A 14,243-nucleotide genomic window follows, 5' to 3' on the forward strand; every position below is an offset into this window, starting at 1 on the left:
CAATTGCTGTACTGTTGATTTTGCTACAAACAATAAAAACTGCTATTCTTATCTTAATCAGCTGCTTGATATTGGTTGTCAGTTTGTATATACAGAATGTGTGACACTTGGATTCAAAGTAGCACAATGTGAACTCATCTTTTGGGATTTTCCAGATTGGGATATCGTATCATTTTTTGATATTTGAGGATGTGCAAAAAAAACTGCATTTTACAATCAGTGTGTCTAATGTGAGCTATATTAATGTTCCATAATGACTTATTAAGGATTGAAAACGCGACATTTTAGGACTTAACGCCTTGACACACCTGGGGCGTGAGTGACCAATAAACAACACGACTATGCAAAATACATGCCTGCAAATATGTCGCTTCAAAACTGTTCCCACTGACAGCAATGCAAAAATGGGATTTTGGGATACATTATAATTAAACCGCAGACAAGCAGGGCAGGTAGTGGTACAAAAACAGTGGCAGCTTGCACAGCTCCGAGAGGACCCAGGTGATCTTGCACTGCAGCGCTGACCGGCCTGCTGACAGGCAGAAAGAGGCCGCATTCACCAGGTTCATCTCAGCTTACTGTCCCGAGGCTCCAGTCCAGTCCGTTATGATGTATTAATACGTTAAAACAGCAAAGTTACAAACAAACAAACCAGTTACAATGTTCTGAGAGGTAAAATTATAATTTTTTATCAAAGTAGTCTGGTCGATTTGAAGACAGCGCAGATGGATATCACAGCCTCAGTTCCCCTGTGGGTAAATTCCACATTTACAGCAGTCAGTCTGTGCAGGGAGCAGTTGAAGTCACTCATCCCAAGTCACCTTTGTCATATCATATTTGTAGTTTTGTGTCCTTTGTCATATAATATGGGGTGATGACAGACAAAAACAATCAACAGGTCTGCCATTCTCATGATTTGTGATGTGACGTCCGTTTGAACAACATGATTGGTTGATGCCTTCATTCACTCACCAACAGTTTTGCTAATTTCAGTAGATATCTCTGCAGCACAGTACATAGAAGTCTTTGACATAAAGTTAACACTATTGTTTCTTCACACTCTGTCCGTACTGACATTTAGCTTTTTAAGAGCATAAATTAGAGGATTTATGTGCATTCTATTTTATACAAAACATTTCCAGCATTAATTCAATAGTACACACTTTTCAGTGCAAAACATTTCTGTGGTTTGAGTCAGTAAAGATGGAACTTACTTTCTGTCATCTGTTTCAATATTTACTGATTTGCAAATGATCTCCTGTCTCAGTGTACTTAGTTGGGGCCTGCAGCCTACTGTGCCTTACCAAAGTATTTCTGTGAGAAAGAAATACCAGCCCTGTTTGTGCCTCACTCCATGAGTAAGTGTAAGTTGTCTCTGAGGTGAATGAAGTGGTATATTTATAGGTTTGCCTTCATACCTTCGCGATGCACGTCAGGTTAGAAAAATAACTGCTTTCAGTTTGATTTGATTGATTGCTAAGGGGAGCTTCTGCTGTTTCAGTCCAAACACCCCTAAATCAAACTTGTCACAAATTTCCGGATTTAACAAGGCATCCCCGTCTGAAGGAGAAGAGAGACAGAAATCTATTATGACCCAGCTCTGCTAAAAGGTTATTTTTCAAATCTGTGATAAGGATCTAAGAAAAATTCTCACACAGCAGGCAAACTAACATGTAAGTTGTGTATTTATGGTTACAGAGAAACATTCTAAAGGTAAAAAATGATTGCACAGGACTTCCAAAACATTTCAGAAACGATAAAATTGACTCAGATTTTTTACATACTTTGAGTAATGCAGATGGTTTCCCCCGCTGTACTGTTCCTTGTTATAAACACCAGCAGGGTGTAAAGTGGATACAACTGGTTAGAAATGACCAATGTGTTTTCTGTCACAGGGGTCAAGTCGAGGCTCCTCTGGTGGATTTACAATCCAGCTGGGGGTCTGGGTCCACTCTGTTCAAAACATCAGCCTCCCCTGGTTATTTTCACTAATAATAATCTTTATGATGAAGCACATAGAAAACTTCATATTTTAAAGCGTAAACAGATTACGTTGTTTATTATTTTCTTTCTTACTTTTCACTTGCACAAGTTAAACCTTGACACTGCGAAGCCTTTTTGTCACGTCATCTGGATTATATTATACTATCGTCATGAATGAGGTATAATGCACCGTTAATGCCTGAGGTACTTGCAAACTCATTATCTACCATACCTTGTGAGGAAGCTGGATTAGCGAGATCATGTGATCACATTGCAAATTCATATTGCCAGGCCTCAAGCTATGCACTTGTTCCCAAACACACAGAGGTTGGGACTATCATCCGCACTTGATGGGTGGACCGTGTTCTGAGCCGACAGAGTGAAGGACTGCTGCGGGACGAGGAGAGGTGGACTCACTTGTCCATCACTTTGACTGTGTTTGAACAGTCTTTCCCAGATGTCGAACTTTTAATATGAAGAGGCCAACTATAATACATAAAACATATAGAGTTCACCAACTTTCATTTCGTGTTCATTCTGTGTTGTGTATGCAGGAAACTATGTTACACAGTTAAAATGAAGGTTCAATGCTTTATGTGTGGTTGTCATATAAAAGGTAAACAACATCATGCAAAGGTCAAACATCATTACTTAGTTTGTAAAGTGGACAGTATCATATCATTTAAAGGTTTAATTAACTAAAGGTTCTGTATCTGTGAAGCTGCCTGTCTGTCCACCTGGAGCCCATCATGGCTGCCACTGCAGGCCTGGCAGCTGCAGCGCTGCACTCTGGGATACCGGACACCCTGAGATGACGACTCTGATGAATCTGTCTGCTCCTTGCCCTGTGGCCTCCATCAGATCCATCCTACTGGGAAACAAGTGTGTCTGACTGACCCAGACCAAACATGCTCCCTCACTCACACACACACTGAGTCAAACACACACTTCCCGTGGCCTCCACTGCATGCCACACCATTAATACCAGTTGCCCTTTCCTTATGGCTACAAATACTTTTCACATGCTCCTGGCATCCTCCGAGATCATCTTGAATTTCCGCGGCCACAACAAAAGCGCGCGACTCCTTGTACTTGGGAGTGAAAAACCACAGGATGCTCAGCCTGCGATATTTGTTAACATGATTTGTGATACTTTTCAGACCGCAGGACAGACTGCAGCTGAGAGTTGCACGGTGTGTGGGTGGAGAAGAAGTCAGATCCCCCCTGTGCCACGTTTGATGGTTCCTTTTATTGTGTCTACCAGACTCCCCTGCTGGTTGTGTTGTTAACGCCAGTCAGCCACAGCCACAGGCTCATTGTCAAAATAGCAGCGAGCAGCGAGGTGTTTGCTCTTGACACATCAACAAACAGGTAGAGATGATATCGCTGCACAAAAGGGAGCAAAATGCTTCTAGTACAGGACAGGTCCTTCAATTGAAATACAATAATATATATGGTGCAAGTCAACAGATCCGTCTCCATTACGGTTTAGCAAATGGCATCAGTTGGTGATGATACAGCTGATGAAGACCTTGTGATATGAAAGCTCCAGAAAAAGCTGGAGGATTAAATACTTAGAGAAAGTTGATCTGTGGTAGGAAGTCATGTGGCCCTGGTCCCACAGCGTTCCAGTATCATATTCTTCATAAATATATATTTATCTATTTATCTAATATAGTCTCTTTCTCCATATTGTAGTTTAACTATCATTATTTCTGTGCACTCTACACAGTAGATCCTGAAAGAGGGATTCCTCCTCTGTCTGGGTCTACAAAGGATGCTTTCAGGCACAGCATTGAGTGTAGGTCACCAGTGTTGTCAGAGCCCAACATATAATCACTATAGTTACTCACATAACATGTAAGCAGAAATACTTTTGAAAGTGAAAACTTTTGAGTTTGAAAATACGATTCGGCTCATGTTTATGTACATGTGTTGATGCTTGAAAAATTAGGCTGAAAAACCTCCTGTGTTGACAGGCTATGAAGTGGACTGTGCTGTATACGTTTTGTTTTCATTCTGCAACACAGGGTTGTGCAGAAAAATGTAAGCTGTAGCCCCAATATGCTACACATAAAACGAAAAAAACTATTTGTGTAGTGTGGAGACTGAGCTGTAGAGTCTCACAGCCTCAGAAGAAAAGCCACTCTGTGGTCTGGTATGGCAATAGATACTCCTGTATCGCTTGCCAGGCTCTTAAATGTAGTCCCTTTATGCTACACACAACAGGAACAACTGTTATTTATGGTGGAGTGCAGAGCTTGAGTTGAGGAGTCTCGTAGTCTGAGGAAAGAAATTACTCTGTAGTCTGGTGGTATGGCAATGATACTTCACAATTTCTAGATGAATGGAACTTGCGTCACAAGTGCCACACTCAGCGAAGGTTGGGAACACAGGAAGTCTTGAGGACACAACGAGGTTGGATGCAGCCCCTACACATTACAGTTATTAACAACTTAATAATTGTTAATAACGGCCTCAGTGGTGGATGACTGTGATAACAGCAACTTACAGCCTTTCCCTGTGGAAGAATTTTGGACATACAAATCTCCAGTTTCCCCTGTAAATCCATTTGGTGTCATGCCATAATTACTATTGACAGAACAACAACAGAGCAATTATATCTAGTTGACTCTTGTTCCTGTTGTGTGTGTATAGCTATGTACCTGTGTGTGTGTTATGGCCAACCAGCCGCATCCTCCCAGCCCCACCCTGGACTCCCGGAAGGCTTCTGGCCCTGGGCTTGTTTTGAGTCAGATGGCTTGTCAGTGAACGGGAAGCCCTGATGCCACAGTGCTGTGTTTACTTTTCACTCAGCACATTAGGTATGGCCTCACTCTGCCCTGATGCTGGTATCAGCTGGGCATGTGTCTGTGTGTGCCTTTGTCTGGGTCTGTGTGCGCACATGCGCAGACGTCCTTGCGTACTCGTCTGTGTGGCGTTTCCCATGCCATCCCTCTGCCAAGACTCAAGAATCGCACTTTGATGAGTTTATCAGATTAGAATTTCATTCTAACCCCTCCTCCTTCATCTCCTACTCACACTGTCAACATCAGGTTCATATTTATATTGGTGTCTGGCACAGATACAGATCCAAGACTGTCGCTGGAGATTTATCGCTTTCACTAAAGTATGTCGTCATAAAAAAAGACAACAATCAGTAGTACGCGTGAAAGCGGAGATAGTCTTTGAGCAGAAGTCATACCCTCTTCACCATGTGTAAACAAAATGCATTTTAGGCAATGAGCCCATCCAGAGGACAGCGATAAGATTAAGTTCCTAGCCTGCCAAGTTTACTCAACAATGACTACAGAGCGAGAAGTTCAGGAGTTTGCGATTGTGCTGAAGGAAACAAGTGATCAAAACAAGAAATTAATAATGTGAGACTCAGGTCATTGCTACAGCTGGGGCAGGGTTGATGATGAAGGCAGGTTACTGAGGTTAAGTCCAGACCACGGTTCGCAGCAGGAGGCATGATGGGTGAGTATGAGATGTGGTCAGGGGATGAGACGGGTCTAGGGGCAAGCGGAGGGTGTTCTAGGAGGATTTCTTCTCTATAATGACAGGGTGCTGGGCAGCTGGATCCTGTTTTCCAGTGCGATTGGGGAGCGTAGCAGGGCATGGACAGCTCCGTCTGTGGGCCCTGTGTTCATTAGTGGAGCAGCACTGCAGCACTGGGGGTGATTCACAAGCATATCAAGTTAAAAAGAAATGCCTGGCCACAGAGGGATTTTCCTGCTGGGCCAGAGTGTGTGTTAGTGTGTGTGTGTTGGGGGTGGTGGTGGTAGAAGAGTGAAGTGGGATGGGATCAAGGAGATGGAATTAGTGCACTTCAATGGGAAAACTTCCCCGCATCCGAGAAGACGCTTAAAAGTCATCCTCGATCCGACTTTCACAAACATCCACACCGCTCCCGTTCTCTGTCTGATCCCTAAAAACATGCCGAGACATTTTTGGGTTTTGCCCCAAATTCACTGATGTGTTTGGGTTTTTTTAATCTGGCCTGCTCATCTTGTGATTATTTGGAGACCTGGGTCCTGTGCTTATGTGTTTTTGTCAGTGTTTTTCCCCTGACGCTGCACCGCGCCGCTGCTGGTCCAGGCACAGTGCCAGTCGATCAGGTTTCACTCTGCTTGTGTTTGCTTCTCTGACTGGCTTGGCAGAAACCAATAAACACCACACTCCCACCCTTATACCTCGTTCTCTGTCTCAGAAAAAAAAGACCATTCTTGCTCTGCCAAAGCACACAAAGCACTATGGATTGATTTGATTTTTTTTTCCTTTTCCCTCTTTGTTGAAATTCCTTGCATACTTGGAAGTAGGCAGTGTGCAACTTAACAATTAAAGCTCAAACACCAGGCAGAGTAAGATTGAGCTATTCCGTATATCGCCATAATTAGATCCATTTTTCTGTGGTGCCACCGAGTCATTTGTCTTCGGTGAGACCACAGGGTGACTTTGGGGTGGTCGTTTGGTGTTTGAGCCCAGGCCACCTTCCGCTGTATGTTTGAATCTGGACATATCTGGATTGAATTGGTGCACCGCGCCTCCTCTCACCCCCACCTTCTTTTGTTTCATGTGGCTAGTAACTGCACTGAGGCACATGTGGCTTCTATTGTTCTGCTCAGAGTTTGACCCCCATCAAACTCATTATCAGAATCAAAATTGCTTTAATCGCCAAGTACAACAAATAGAGTGAAATTTGTCCTGATGGCACTGATGACATACCAGCATGTTGCCTAATAACTTACTGACACATCGTGTTAGTATTTTACACAATGCAGAGCTTTGTAAGTATAACTACAGAACAGGCTCAGAGTTTTACAAAAATGTCCAAGTACTTGTAATTTGCAATTTTGCATCATAAGTACTTCTGTAAAAATCAAATAATCCTGGAGGATGGATTGGTCGGCATCCAAGAGAGTGTCTGATGTTGTTGCAAAAGCAGTTCAAGTCAAACTAAAATGAATTTTTCCATAGGAATCTGTATAGGTGTTCTCAGAAACAGACAACTTTTCAACTTCAAAACACAGCATTAGCAACATGGCTACCGCTAGCAGCTTGGCTACTGTCCTAAGCAAAATACCACGGTAAGAATCCCAATCTGACCTAGAAACTCTGATCTCTGTGCTATGAAAAAGACAGAGAGTAAAACACCTGGTTATATTAATAGTGTATAATGAATCAGCAAGTTAACATAAATAAAAAGTAATGTCTTGTGAAAAGCGTTGTAGAGTTGGCAAACTAACCCAACTAGTTTAAACTTTCTGAGTAGCAAACAAATGCAAGCTCGTGAGCTCTTGGGTGTAACATGGTTTTATAGGTTTTATGTAACGTGTTTTTAAGTTGTGCGATGACCTCTGAAGTCTAATGCAGTAAACGCAGTGAAAAAGATAAGGCAATGGGTAATATCAACATTTACCTCAGACATATTATAAGATTAGGACCAAAAATTCTGTACGACTAAAATAACAATATATTAACTAACCATCAATCAAAAAATGAACATCCATGCCCTCAGTTGTTCCTAAAAAAAACGTCAGCAAACATCACACCTTGCAAACTTTTAGCTTTTAGAAAAGATGCCCTTCTGAGGTCTTAAATACCACAACAATTCAAATCAAAATGTTGAATGTTGATAAAATATTGCTAATATTTATTAGCAATATTTTATTAGCAATACTTTTACAACATTCTTAATAGCTGTCGTGTTATCCTGAGTAGAGTTCAAATTTTAACTTCAAAACATCTGCTCTGTGTCTCTGATGTATTTCGTTACAGTAGCTTTGGTTTATCTTTGTATTTAACCATTTAAAACACATGTAAACCAGCATGCAGCCTTCTTAGCCAGACCAAAAAGATTTTCATTGTACAGATCATTAATTATCACAGTTTAAACCTCTTACAGCTCTGCTTTTTGTATTGAAAAGTTTGTTTTTCAAAAGGCTCAGGCCCAAATGTATCACCCCTGCATGTGAAAAGCTACATGCCCTTATATCTGTTAAAACTGTGAGTGGAGTTCTTTACTCTTTCCTGTGCAAGAGGTTTTTTATCTTGCTCTCTATCTCTACTGACAATATGCCACCATGCCTCCATAATGGCATATTTGCCCAAGACGTCAGTGTTTTGAGAATACACAGTCAGGGACCTGTGAAGTGTGCACGTGCGCCATGGCTGTATGAGCAAGGATACAAACCCACTACGCAGACACGCATGGATACAAGCATTCAGTCTAAATAAAATGGAACCGTACCAGTTGGACTAGTTGCTCCCTGTGAAGTTCGACACAAAGAGCCTGTCATATGAAGACAGCGTAGAAGAACATAGATCTTCCACAGTCTGGTACGGTTGCTCTATTTGACAACATGCAAACTATGTTTATCTTACTCCCATGCAGTTATGCCTGGCATTTGCACAAGCACTATGCCGAGTTTCCACATCCAGCTAACCACAAGACAGAAACCTTAACTGCGTAGACTAATTCACTAATGGTTCTTGTATGTCACAATTGACATGGAATACTGGAAGTTCTCTCAATTTTTCTCTTGTGTAAATAACCCTTATTAATGAATTTTCTAGTGATTATTTAATGGCCACGGTAGCTTGACCTCCTCTCCGCTTCTCTCTGAAACTCATTCAAACCGTATCAGCCTTCTCTCTTCTCCTCAAAAAGCGCCATAAATCACTTTCCTGTAAACAGTAGTGACACACAGCCTGATGTGTACTTCGATATATATTTAGGAGACCACAAGGCCTGAAATCTGAGCCTGCTCGTGTTTGGGAGACAAACTGTAGAGACGACGTGCTCACATGTGCTTTAGGCTCGATCCTGCGTGTGTGTGTGGTTTGTGTCGCTCTCTCCGCTCACAGAGCTAGAAGAACATGTTGTACACAGATGGCATCATGCTAATTTGTTCTTATTGTTACAAATTATGTTGTCGCACTTAAGCGTGGTAATGCTACCAGTAACAATAACACAGATCCAGACCGGGCCGCGGCTGGAGCAGCTGCATGACGCCACTGCTGGCCTGGCTGGCTCTACAGAGTTACATACTGGGAATTGCTCTTGGTGTAAACACACTCTTGGCACAACTTTTCATACATTTCAATACGATTGTACATTTTATGATTACATGTGACAAATAAACTCGATTTATTGACCTCATTGATTTTTTGATGGATATACGGCAAAGGCATGCAGATATGTCAATTAAATAACATTGTGCAAGTTGTGCCCATAGGTGCATGCGTTGTGGTCAGGCGCTGATAAGAGAAGCTGGTTTTAAGTCATTTTAATTGTTTCATTGCACACAGTCATGTCACTGCAGCAAATATTGTGGCACAATTAGGCAGCAAAACAAAAAGCTGTAGTCATAAACATGACAGGACAGAGGAAACTTTCCATCAGGAAACAGAAGTAAACTTCAGTTCTAAACAGCGTGTAGAAGAACAAAGAACATTAAGATTAGATCCCAACCAATCCTGTCGAAGTGTTGGGAGAAATATTTGATCAGTGAGGTTAAGCTGCTGTGTCTCTTGCGTAAATGCACACACTGCATCTCTCAATAGGGAGAGGCACTTTCAATTTAAAAAAAATAAATGAATAATCAGATTAAAATGATTTCTGCAGAAGGATTTTTACAAAGCATAGTTGTTAAACTTCACACGTGTGTTTTGGTTAGAAACACTGAACGCAAACAGAAACTCTGTTTGTTTATAAGAAAACTCCACAGGGCACCTTTAAGACTTCCCAGTCAAATACGTTTAAGAATCCATCACTGATGCAGCCTGTGAGGGAGCAGCACTAAATATGCTCCGTCTGCTACAGTCCTGTCATGTCTGAATAATGTACAATTTAACAGATAGTTGAAGCCAGCACACATTATGAATTCCACCTCTGAAAAATGCTCAAGAATTTGTCGTTCTGTTGCAAATGTGAGAACTTAATCATGTGTCTGTGCATGTGTGTGTGTGTGTGTGTGTGTGTGTAAGATGAACACCATCAGAGGGCTGTCATCAGGTGCGAGCTTGGTCTGAGCCTGTGCTGCCCTCTCAACACCGGATGACAACTGGGCTCCTGAAACCTGAAAAATGTCTCTGATTTCATCCCATTATTAATTGTGAGCGCAGCGAGCAGAGACTGAAGCGATCATTTTCCTGAGCGTTTCCTTTTGCCGGCCACAAACCCAACTTTGGCCTCCTGTTATCTCCCTAATCCTATCTCATCCCTTTCCTTTCTGCATTGGTGCAATATTGAGACTCTGAACTTGACCCAAAAGGGCAGAAAGGGTAGAATAAAGGAGGAAGGAGGGATAAGTGGGGAGTGAATAAGGGGCTGGGGACAGATTTAGGGGCCTGACTGGCGGTGGCCATGAGGGGGTTCCCCATGGATCGGTCTTAGGCCCAGGTGCAGAGTTTTAATGAATATGGTGGAGTTAGAGAGAGGGGAATACACTTTGAATACCCCGTCCCCATGTGAAGTTTCACTCAACACCGTGGCCCTCTTTGACCCCGGATTAGTTTCCTCTTCCAGGTTTAGAAGCAGGATGCTGACCCTCTTCACCCCCCCCTCCGCTACCTGTACACCAAGAGATAGCGCTGTTTCCCTGGGGACAGATACTGCGGTCGTGCCTGCTGTCTGGGCCGAAGCCAGCTTGGACGTATCACAACAGCGAAGGTGCCCATCTGGCAGGGCAGACAGGAAGCTTTGTTCTCTGCCGTGGCGCATCCATCCTGTCCTTTGTAATACAGCATGTTCTTCATGAAATGTATTTTGTTTGTCTGTCATGCTTTGCATGCTATTTACAAGGACAAAAACCATCCATGGATAATCTCCGGCACAGATGTAGCTTTGTTATGTCTCTCATGCATTATAAATGTGCCTACTTCCCTTAATGACTGAGTGAATTCTGCTGTTTTTCTAACTGCAGGATCCAAAACGGTCTTTTAAAAAATTTAAAAGGTTTACATTGCGTTGTCCACATGTTGCATCTGTCCACTTTGTGTGCGTGCTGCTTTGTATCATTCTGATGTAAGCTAACAATGAAATTCCACGCATAGAGCTCGGGAGTGTGTGCGGAGTTCCTGATAACAGCCTGTGCTGGCTCGAGGGCATTACCACTGTTTGTTCTAGAGCGCCGCTTGTTTGTTTTGGGACCAAACGAGTTAGTGAGCTCGGGCAACGGCTGGCTGCATGTCCTCCACTAATTATGCTAGAGCCGGCGATGTGTAGATCCTCGGAGCATCCGCCTCCTTCAGATTTGGAGGAGATAAGTGCGTGTGTGGGGTGAGTCGTGTGGGAGGTGAGACTGGATGTGGTGAAAGGGTGTTTGCGGGCTGAGAATGTGTCTGTGGTTATTCGCACACCTTGACTGCGTTTTTTCCTCTATCATTCTCTCTCTCTCTCTCGCTCACTCTTCCTGGTTTGATTGTGCTGCCTGCCCGTGTTATCTGTCCTCATATCTCTGCTGGCTTCCTAACACCTGTTGATAAAAGACATCCTCACCTGTCAGCAGCAGCCACCCAGCCAGGCGTAGGCCTGATCCTTAGAAGAGCCGAAAACACTTCCTGAATGTGTCGCTCCCTCTCTTTGTTGTTCCTTCTGTTCTATTCTTAATAAAACATGCTTACTCTCGTTATTCTGGTTTTGAAGCATTTCTATTTGCTGAATAAATTAACATGTGCAACTTTCAATAATTATAACTTAGGAGAGATATATATATCTTATTATTACATCACGGAGGAAGCCACTCAGCCTGAAAACTGTTGTATAAAGTCTGGAAGAGTTTTTGTAAGAACTCTGATGTCAAAGATGTCACATCCTCCTACCCAGACGACTGAATAGAACGTTTGCCAGTCCAAAAAAGACATGTCTGACAGCTCCCACAAGAACACGACAACTATGACATGTGACCATTGGAGAGTACCAACAACAGGTGACCCAACACTCCCCGACCAAAGGACGTAGTTATGTTTAAGAAAGAGTTCAAATAAGTAAGCTATGATAATAGCGTAAAAGATATGATACTTATACATACAAGTACATTATGTAGGTCAAAAGGACTCACAGCTGACTTTTGGTTTCACACAGGACGTGAACAGCAGTCTCATTAGCGAGTCCTGTGCTTTTTTTGTCCCAATCCCTTCTGCAGACTTTATTACTCTTATACCGTGCCACCAGATTTCCTCCTTTGATCCTATCATAATTACTATGGCCACTAGAGGTCACTGCCTTACGATAAACACAAATGGGTCATACTAAGCTGCTTGAATAGAGGACCAATACAGTTTTTTTTTTTCTGGTGAGGATGGGCTGCAAAGGGGTTATCACTGTCTGAAAATATGACACCCATTGATTTGAAGAGTCGCTTTGGGGATAGCGAGGTTCAAAACGAGGCACGTCTTTTATTTTATATTGTATTGTTGCAATTTAATTATGTAACAGTTACTATACTTTGTCAAAGTGCAGTAAATTTAGCGTTGTTCGCCTCAGCAGCAGCAATGACCCACTGACAGACGTGCAGGATCTGATGTGCGTTAACAAACCTACCACACTGAATGAACAAAAGGGACCTCATCATTCATGATGGAGAAGACATTGTTACACCTTCTTTTACATTTTTCTTTTACTTCCCTCCCTCTCTCTATTTCTCTCTACTCCTTCTCTCCTTTTCTTTATGTGGGGTCACATTCTCCTGCTGTGCTACTTCCTTTAAAAACAGATGCAATGCAGCATAAAGAAGAAAACAAGACCTGAGAAACGTCATCTGATCTAAGATCGCCTTTTGTTAAATAGAGTGCTGCTGGTGCGTACGTAAATGTGTGTGTCTATGTTCCAGACAACAGTGTGTTAAAGACGCGTGTGTCACTAAGGTGAATGGAGGTGGCGGGGTGCTAACAGCTGAAGACAGGTTTCAAGGCAGTGAGGTTACAATTGGTGTTAATGGATGCCTTCCTAAAGAGCAGATCACAATACACATCAAAACACACCCCCAGCGTGCGCCCATTGAGCTTTTCCTCTGCCTGTCTCGAGCTGTGTTTCAGGGTGTGTTTGTGTGTTAACCACAAATTGATTGAGCTTATTTTCTAGCCAGGGTAAGGCGAGGCTGCAGAGCAACAGGCACTCGCAGTATGTTTTGTGTTCAGTTCTGAATTTTGTGAGAAACAGAGGATGTTTGGGAAGGGAATCAGGATCAGATGCAAAATGTGGAGCAGCTGAAGACGCAAGAATCATCTCTGACTTTCATTTTGTTCTTCTGTAACTGTTTCTTTTATAATTTCAAGCTTTATAACTCAACATTATGCTATAGCAGTTTGATGTTCCACCACTTTGCTCAAGACTTAAATATCTCTGTAACTTTTGGATGGATTGCCATTCGATTTGTTTCAGATACTCATGTTCCCCTTAGTATGAATTTTAATAGCTCTGTTCATCCCGTGACATTTCTTTTAGCTCTATCATCAAGCCAAACGTATTACCAAAAACTCTTTGGTTTATGATCATATTTTTCCTCTCGTCTCAGCTGAACTTTGAATTTAGTGCAAATTCGCAAATGTTTGCATGCTGACAGGTTAAACTTGGATCGTGACAATGGTAAACATCAACTTCTAAACATCAGCATGGTAGCATTGTCATTGAAAGTGTAGCTGATGTTATCATTAACCCCCAGAATCACATGGTTGCAGTTTTTTAATGAAGCCCTTCCAGATGTTCAGTATCTGGCACTTCAGGTTACAATGGCGGTGATTACAAGAAAAACATGTAGAAAAATACAATCAATCAGACTTAGAAAGCTACATGTATATACAGTACAATACCACATGCAAGTGTATGAAGTATAGGCTAGTTTGTTCATATTAAAGTTTACCCTGGTCCTGTCTCCTTCAGCTTGCTACATTAGGGCAGCTATCCATCAGGGTTTGACTAATACATGTTCACATTATTAATATTTCCTATACTAAATGATTTTTAGAGGAAAAAAGTTGTGTTGTGTTGTCTAGTCGACGTGTTAGTGGGATAATCCTTAGTGTACATTGTCACAGATGCACCAATAGACCATAAATTGAATCACAGATGTCTGATCTGAATAGTGGCCTATGTTTAATCGTTCAACCATATAGTGTATCACTATTTCCTGCAGGCCTCCTCTGATGTAGTTCTGCTAAGGCACAGTCAGGCTAACCTACAGCGTCGACCTACACAGCTGACACCCAGCAGCCTCTGGGAGTTGACAAATGGAAAAAGCCCTGAAGATGAATGA

Source organism: Pagrus pagrus, assembly GCF_965226575.1.
Source record: "Pagrus pagrus genome assembly, chromosome: 8".
Lineage (NCBI taxonomy): Eukaryota > Metazoa > Chordata > Actinopteri > Spariformes > Sparidae > Pagrus > Pagrus pagrus.